Below are 8,630 nucleotides of genomic sequence, written 5' to 3' on the forward strand. Positions count from 1 at the left end.
ATTAATATAAAATATATAATAATATAAAATAATATAAAATATATATATATGTATGTATGTATTATATATTTCTTTCTTTCCCCAATTTTTTATAAGAAACGTACGCGTAATTTGTAAAACGAAATATATTAAATGATCTTTGTAATTACGTTAATTTTCAAATGTTAAATCTTCCGGTATAATGTTACTGCTGCTATATTGCTGCTGCTGCTGCTTTTGGTTTTATTCTTTTTCTTTCTCTTTCTCTCTTTCTCTTTCTCTCTCTCTCTCTCTTTGAGTTACATTATTCAAAGGTAAGAGTTTCACAAGATAGAAGAGGATTTATCATACATACGTACGTACGTATGTACATATACCAACCCTCCTTGTCGAGTATAATTTAAAATTATTCTAGGATGTAATTTTCCTTGAGCAATGTCGAAAGAAAACGATACGATTGCAATCGAGAGAAGTATATTTCGACTGTAAGTATTTTCCTAAACCTTCAACGTACAACCCTCCTCCCCTCCTACCCGTTTCTCCCTTAACGTTTTCCATCCTTCTCTCTATTACACATTTAAGAAATAATTCCTTTTTCCTGGATTTTCTACGTAAGGATGTTTCTTCCTACTTTTCCTAGATTGGATTTATAAAAGAAGAAAAAGTAATAGAAGAAGAAGAAGAAGAAGAAGAAAGTAAATGGAGAGAGGGGTAGGGCTAGGGGTAGGGGGGGTTGGTAAAAAAATACAAGATAAAATAATCGTGGCGAAAGTATCGATTTGTTGAAAATCGTCGAAAGATTTTTATAGAAAAACTTCGATATAATATATATTCCCATTTCTTTTTCTTATTTTTATTCTTATTCTGTTTTTTTCTTTTTTTATTTCGTCTTACCTTTTTTCCCCCCCCCCCCCCCCTTTTTATTTCTACGAGTTTCGATTATAGTCGTTTTATCTACTCTTGCAAAATTTTACGATACTATCTACTCTTTCATTTTTCTTCCTCCTGATATACATATTTTTCTTATCGAATAGTAAAAGAGAATGAGTGTGTGTGTGTGTGTGTGTGTGTGTGTGTGAGAGAGAAAGAGAGAGGGAAAGGGGAAAATCTTTCGCATGTGTGGGCTCTTGTTCGAACGAAAATGACAATATCTTGTCGTCTTTGAAAATTTAATGTCAACGTAAAACGAAAGAAAGAAAGAAAGAAAAAAAGAATGGATGATATTAAAAGAAGAAGAAAAAAAAAAGATGATACGATATCCGTGTCCTCTTGAACCATTTCATATTTTCTTTCGACAATAAAATATTGCTAAACGAGCGTAAAGGGGAGGAGGGGGAGGGGGAGGAGAGGGGGATGTATCATCCTATTATATTTAAATATTACACTTGTAAAAAAGTCAAATAGTAAAAATATAAAAATTGTTGATAACACTTTATCATTCCGTGTATTTGCTGGTAACGGAATGACGGTGTTTAACAATATTCTGCTTCTCGATAAATTTTCACGACACCTTTTCTACTATCTAATACGTCAAACCACATTATGAGATATAAAAAGTAAATTTCCTTTGGCCTAGTTTCATTGTTAAAATCACAACCCAAGCAGCATCAGCATCAGCAAAACACCAGAGAGCAGTCTAGTTTTGTACTATTTTTTATAAGACGAATATCGTAATGAATATTAACTACCGATGTGAATTTACAATTTTAAACTAGTTAATAAATATTAACAATTATAATTTTGACACTGACCATCGTGACATTTTTATTTATCAAACGAGATATGTATTTATACTCTTCATCTCGTCAAAAGAAAAAAAATAATGTGGAAGAAGTATAAGAAGAAGAAGAAGAAGAAGATGGGGAAACAAGTAAGAAAAAGAAAAAAAGAAAACAAAAAAACAAAAAAAGTAAAAAAAGTGATGGGATCATCTCTACTTCAGGTAAAAACTTTAACTTAACTATTAAAGTATCTTTGACAAGATGTGTATACGTTATATACTCAAAGCTTTTTTTTTTAATATAAGAAACGAGAATATTTCACAACTTAACCAACACTTCAAACAAACATCAGAAATCGTATTTTCACGTTGGTACCGTTATTCAAATATATTTATCACCGATAATAATATTTAACTTACACAATTGTAATATTAAATTCGTTCAAGAAAAATGCATATATTTTTTTTTATCTTAATATATTCCTACTCGAAAGAGAAGAAACAAATTAAGATAAGTAAAATGATATTTCGATGAGAATTTTTAACGCGATAAATTCTTATAGAAATATTATACAATTTATCTTTTGACAATTGTTTGAAAAATAAAAGAAAAAATATATAATTGGTTCGTTTAACGAGACCGTTCAATAATTTATTTTTAATAAATGAAACATAAACGAGTTCATATGAAATTCCCTTTCCCTACTTGCGTTACATTGTGTGTTACATCTCGGTAAATTCCACCCCTACTCCCACCCTACTCCCTACCATCCATTAATTTAGTTTTAAGAACAAAGAATGACCCAGGAATAAGTTCGTTTAGGAAATAGGAAACGGAAACGTCTTTCGTTATAATTCGTACGAAAACGTTTGTCCCTTACGCGCGAAGAAACTTGAATAAGGGTTTTAGGTATATTCAACACTTACATCAACGTTTATCAACGTCCCATTGTAACGAACGTTCTCTCATCTTCATCTTCATATATTTTTCTATTGTCACGGATGTAAAAATAAAAAAAAAANTCAACACTTACATCAACGTTTATCAACGTCCCATTGTAACGAACGTTCTCTCATCTTCATCTTCATATATTTTTCTATTGTCACGGATGTAAAAAAAAAAAAAAAAAAAAAAAAAAAAAAATAAAAAAGGGGCCGAGCTTTTACTTGACCCAGTTTTCTCATCACCGCAAACCCATCGTCACCCAACGCTGTCACTGTCACCACCACCAACACCACCAACACACAACAACAACACCACCACCACCAGGAAATCTGTTTTCTTTTTTTATCTCTCTCACTTATATTTTTTCTTTTTTTTTTATTTATTTTTTATATTCAATTGAAAGCATATAAAAAAAAAATATGACAATCGATAGACAGGCATTGTTGAATTATTCTATTCGATATCATCTACTATTTCTAATTCTAATTTGAATTTGAATTAGAAAGAAATTGCTGAAAGTTTTTGTTTTTCCTTTTTTGTTTGTGATTTATATTATATATAATTTTTTATAATAAAGATATTTTTGTTTCAAGATTCGCGTTATTTCAATTAGTAAAAAAATTAACTAGTAATGTAATATATTATATTTCGTAGATGGGGGGGAGGAAATAACTTACGAAAAAAATGATTAACAATGAAGTAATAATATAATTGAGAAAAGAAGAAAAAAAGTTATTTATGCGAGCCGAAAAGGTAGAAATAACAAAAAAAATACAACGTTACCGAACGAATCGTACGGTTCGCTTAATTTGAAAGACGATAAAGGTGGAAAATAAAATTAAGAGGGGGACAAAAAAAAAAGATCTTTTCCTGCTTTTAATCGGCCAAAGAAAAACGTGAAAAACAAAAATCGGTTAAATATTTCCTACTATTTTCTTACTCGTCTTGTTAATTTAGTTTTCCTTCCTTTTCTTTCCTTTTCTTTTCTTTTCATTATTTTTTGTTTTTCTTATTTCCCCTCTAATTTTTAACGTGCTTACGGTTATAGTCCCTAATTTAAATAGCACAAAGTATTACAATGCTGTTCGCAATGAAAATGTCTTCCGAAATTGTCTCGGAGTGGTACGACGTACACGTAACAAACAACCCTCCTGTATACTGTGAAAGTGGGGGGGAGGGAAAGGGGATGGAAAAAAAAAATATAACGAAGAAGAAGTAGAAGTAGAAGTATAAGTAGAAGAAGAAGAAGAGGATAAAATAAAGAGAGAGAGAAAAAGAAAAAAAGATGAGAAAAGAAATAGGGATGCAGATGGCAGACAAAAGAGACGGTGTTCTTCTTTCTTATTCGCTTGGCAAGAAGAAAACTAGAATCTTCTTGGTGTGCGTGTACTTTTTTTTTACCTTCATTGTCTTGTCTTTATTTCTCTTTTATATTTTTATTTTTACATTTTTTCTCTTTTCCTTTTTTTTTTTTCTTGTAAAGTCACCAGATAAGTTTGCAAAGTAAGCACGAAACCCATTTTAAAGCTTAGGATCTGTTGGTGCATAACGTATACAAGTATATATATATATATATATAACTATGTATACGTGTATCTCTGTATATTTATGGAGTGTGTGTATCAGTGTGCGTGTTTTAATGTCAGCCAAGTTAAGCTTTAAAATTAATTTCGCGGTCACCGAGTATATTCTTTTCTGAGGGATGCCAACGGCGACCCACAGGCGACAACCGGAGAAAGTTTCAATGCCATAATTATGGCTCCCTTCCAAAGCCACTTCTTCACTATGGAAAATCTCACGCGCGTTTCTAACTCGCGAGATATTTCTTTCTCTATCTCTACTCTACCTTTTTTTTTATTATTATTATTATTATTATCGTCATTTTTTCCTTTCTCAACCAACCCCTTCTGTTTCGTCGAGTCATTCTTATATCGAATTTTAATCCCAATATCATATCTAAAATTCTATCGTCGTCATTTTTACACGCGTACACATTTTTAGTACAATATAAAACCTTTCTTCTCTTACTCCTCCTCCTTCTTCTATCCCGAAAGATTTTTAATGTACTATTTTTATCTCCTCAAGTGAAAAATATTATTACATATTTCGTGAAAAAAAAGTCTACAAAATATAAAATAATTCTCTCGTCTTGGAATGGATCCAAACAAAACGCCGATGTCCGACCGCGTGAAGCGAATATCGTATTTTAAAAATTGTATAACGTTTAACAATAAAACAAAATAAAACAAAAAAGACAAAACGAGAGAGAGTAAAAAAAAAAAAAACAATTTAAAAAATGATACCCTTAATACACGTTTTATTGATTGATAAATGTTTCTTTCTTTTTTTTTCTTTTTTTTTTTTTTTATCTCGACGATCCTGTTTATTTATTTCTTCCCCCCCCTCCCTCCCTCCCTTCCCGTCACACCCAACCCCGTATCAATATCAATTCAAAACGTGTACATGTTCGTAAACATAACGAGTAATCCTAGTACGTGCTTTCGACACTTGAAATAACGTCGATTCGCGAGTCTGGGTATATCTCTCGGCTTTAAAACAATGCAAATTACAATTACACCGTTCGACAGTATAGTCTGGTGGTGGTGGTGGTGGTGATGGTGATGGTACTGCTGCTCCTGGATGCACCAAAACCCGTCAGACCCATTCGCATTATTTACCGTGAAAACAGTCGCACGTTGTTATTCCATTATCGAGCTTGCGCATAATTATTCTACACATATCGTGTCATTCCAAATCTCTATCTTTCTCTCCCCCCCTCCCCCTCTCTTTCCCTCTCTGTGAACATATATTTGGTGTAGATAACAATGTTCATTATCGAATAATAACTAGATATCTATATCCTATGGTGTATGATTTCCTTTCGATTACAAGTACAAACAAAAGAAGAACACGCGTTCTGTATATTATTATATTATATTATATATATATATATATTATAGTTAAAAAGTAAACTACGTTAATTCATGAAATTACATTGATCTGTTAAAGCATGAAATTAAAATTTAATCCGTAAATCATATCCGATAAAATAGCCACGGATTTAATCGTACTGACTTGTTGTATTATATTTAAAGAGAAAGAGAGAGAGAGAGAGAGAGAGAGAGAGAAGGGAAAAAAAATCAAAAGAGAATTATAGAATAAAAGTTAGATCAAAGGTTAACAAAGAAAAAATAGATTACTATTGTAACATGAATTTAACTATCAATAACAATTTGATATATACCTTTGATATCTCTAAAGGTAGAACTCGTATAACAGGGAATAATGTAAAGATAAAGAAAAAGAAAAAGAAAAAGAAAGAGAAAAGGAAAGGTAAAAAAGTAGTAAGAATCGATTACAGACGATCACCTCGAACGATAACGTATTCCTTTCCGATAATGCATTCAAATTCACGATAGGAACACCAACCAAACGTTCTGTGTGTCTGATCTCTTCACTTTTATATTATACTTTCGATCTAGCTCACGAGAAAGTCACGATTCTTCTCCTCTTCTTCCTTTATAGGTTTTTTTTTTTTTAACCTATCTACCTCCCACACACCTCCCACCAACACCTTCCTCTTTCTTTTTCGTTCGTTCGTTCGTTTTTTCGTCATTGGTAGTCGTTCCAACGCACTCGTCGAGAATTTCTAAAGAGAACTCGTATAACTTAACTAATAATCTTCGTGGTAGTAAAAAAGAAAAAAGAAAAAAAGAAAGAAAAGAAAATAAAAGAAAATGAACAGGGGGATGGAAAAGAGAGGTGTAAGAAACGCTACTACGAGTGCTTATTTTTTCTTTTCTTTTTTTTCTTTTTTTTACGTTGCCACGCTGCGTGATACGAAACGCAAAGTCTAAATAAAATCCCACAAACCACTCAACGAACAGAATGAGAGAGAGAGAGTGAGAATGTGAGAGAGAGAGAAAGAGTTAGAGACTCCCTTTGACTTGTTCAAAGTTACCACCACCACCCTCCCCCATCGATAGTCCTACTTAACATTTTTTTTCTTTACTTTACTTTACTTTACTTTTCTCACTCTCACTCTCATTCCCATTCTCATTCTCTTTCTCTTTCTCTTTCTCTTTGATTTTCTCTCGCTCACCACTTTTGAGATTTATATTCCGCTAACGTCGAACCGAGGAGCCAGTTTTCTTTTTTTCTTTTTTTTTTATACCTTCGAAATAGGGCGAACTCGGAGAACTTTACATAATCCGTAGGAAAACGCGAGTAAGAAGAGGACGTGGCGTTTGGTGTAATCGCGAGTCACCACCCACCACCTACCCACCACCACCACAGTGATTCCCCCCCCCTAGGATTGTCGTAAACGAAAAGATCACTCTCGCTTTTTCATTTCTTTCTTTCTTTCTTGCTTTTTAGTTTCTTTTCTCTTTTTTTTTTTTTTTTTTTTTTAAATAAAATTGACTCGCAGAAAAGAATTTTTTCTCGTTCTTTCTCCCCAGAGCTTGGGATGGAAATAAATTCATTTTTTATTCCATTTTTTTTTTTCGATTATTTTCTATACGAGAAAATTTTATATCCGTCTGTCTCTTTCACTCTTTTTACTTTTTGGCTTTTTTTATTTATTCGAATTGATTGCCAATGTAAGTGGAAAACCAATATTTGATTTGGTCAAAATGAAAAATTGTTCATCGAAAAGTAATCACTATATTTTCCATCTCTTACACTTTTATACAAATTTTTCTTTTTTTTTTCTCTCCTCCCCCCCCCCGCCCCGTTCTGTTTTCTTTTTTGGGGGGAGTTTTTTTTCTGCACGTTTCAATGCTTCGACAACAAAGAGAATTCGTAAATGAGAAAAGAAAAGGAAGATGATGAAGAAGAATTGATGCTGACTACTACTACTCTTCCTTCCGTTCGGACCTTATAAATGTTCTTTTTTATTCCGATCACGCGGAAAAGGGCTTCGTGAGCTTTTGACTCTCTTTCTTTCTCTCTCTCTCTTCGTATTTTTACGCTATATTTTATCTTTCTTATACTTTGAAAATAAATATTCAAAAGGAAAGTTGTCATCAAAAATTGACGTTTAATCGTCCGCCCCAACGTTCAATAATTTTCACGATAATTTCGGTAAAGCTGAATTCACGTGAAATACTTTTTCTATCATTTTTTTTATCTTTTTTCACATCTTATATTTTATTTCTCATATATATAATTTTTGAAATAAAATATGAGGAAAAGTTAGGAGAAAATTTATCGTAAATATTTCGATGAAAGTAATTTATTAAGAAAAAAATATTATTATGTATATCGTAAGGTTCAATAATTTTGTACCAATTGAAAAAAGAGACATAGATTTCAAAATTATGTAAATTTGATTATTACAAAGAAATTTCTTGTTAGTATTAAATATACGAAGATATGTTAGAAAAATGTATTCGTAAATATTCGAGGAAAGTTTATACGAACTAAAAAAAAAGAAAAAAAAAATTGACGTTGTAATATATTATCATAACATATATATCTTATAGTTCACACACACACACACACACACAATTTCTTACACGTAGAAAACGATGATGATTTCATAACTATGCAAACTCACTCGCACCCATTCAACAAACTCGCTCACTTATTCATATACATGCACATATACAGAAACATAAGTACGTACTATAGTATACGTATGTATATGCATATATAGGAAACGTTCATACTCGTTGTTTTTGCAAGGTACGTAAACGTAACGATACGATCGGACCTCGGTGTTTCCTCGGTGCTAAACGTTGTCGTTTCCAACAACATACATCGATATTCGCTTAGGCTTCTGTACCCTTGCAAAGCGGATTTCACGAAATACCTGAATACGAGACGTCGTCTATCAAAGCATGGATTATACCACACAGAAAGTATTAAATATGTTCTTGGAAGGATCGATATTTAGTATTGTTCCTTCTTTTTAATATTTTCCTTCAAACAAATATCATTCATACAAAACGTTCCAAATTATAGATACGAATTAATGCAAAA

Source organism: Polistes canadensis, unplaced genomic scaffold, assembly GCF_001313835.1.
Source record: "Polistes canadensis isolate GaletaPanama2010 unplaced genomic scaffold, ASM131383v1 scaffold_194, whole genome shotgun sequence".
In the NCBI taxonomy this organism is placed as follows: Eukaryota; Metazoa; Arthropoda; class Insecta; order Hymenoptera; family Vespidae; genus Polistes; species Polistes canadensis.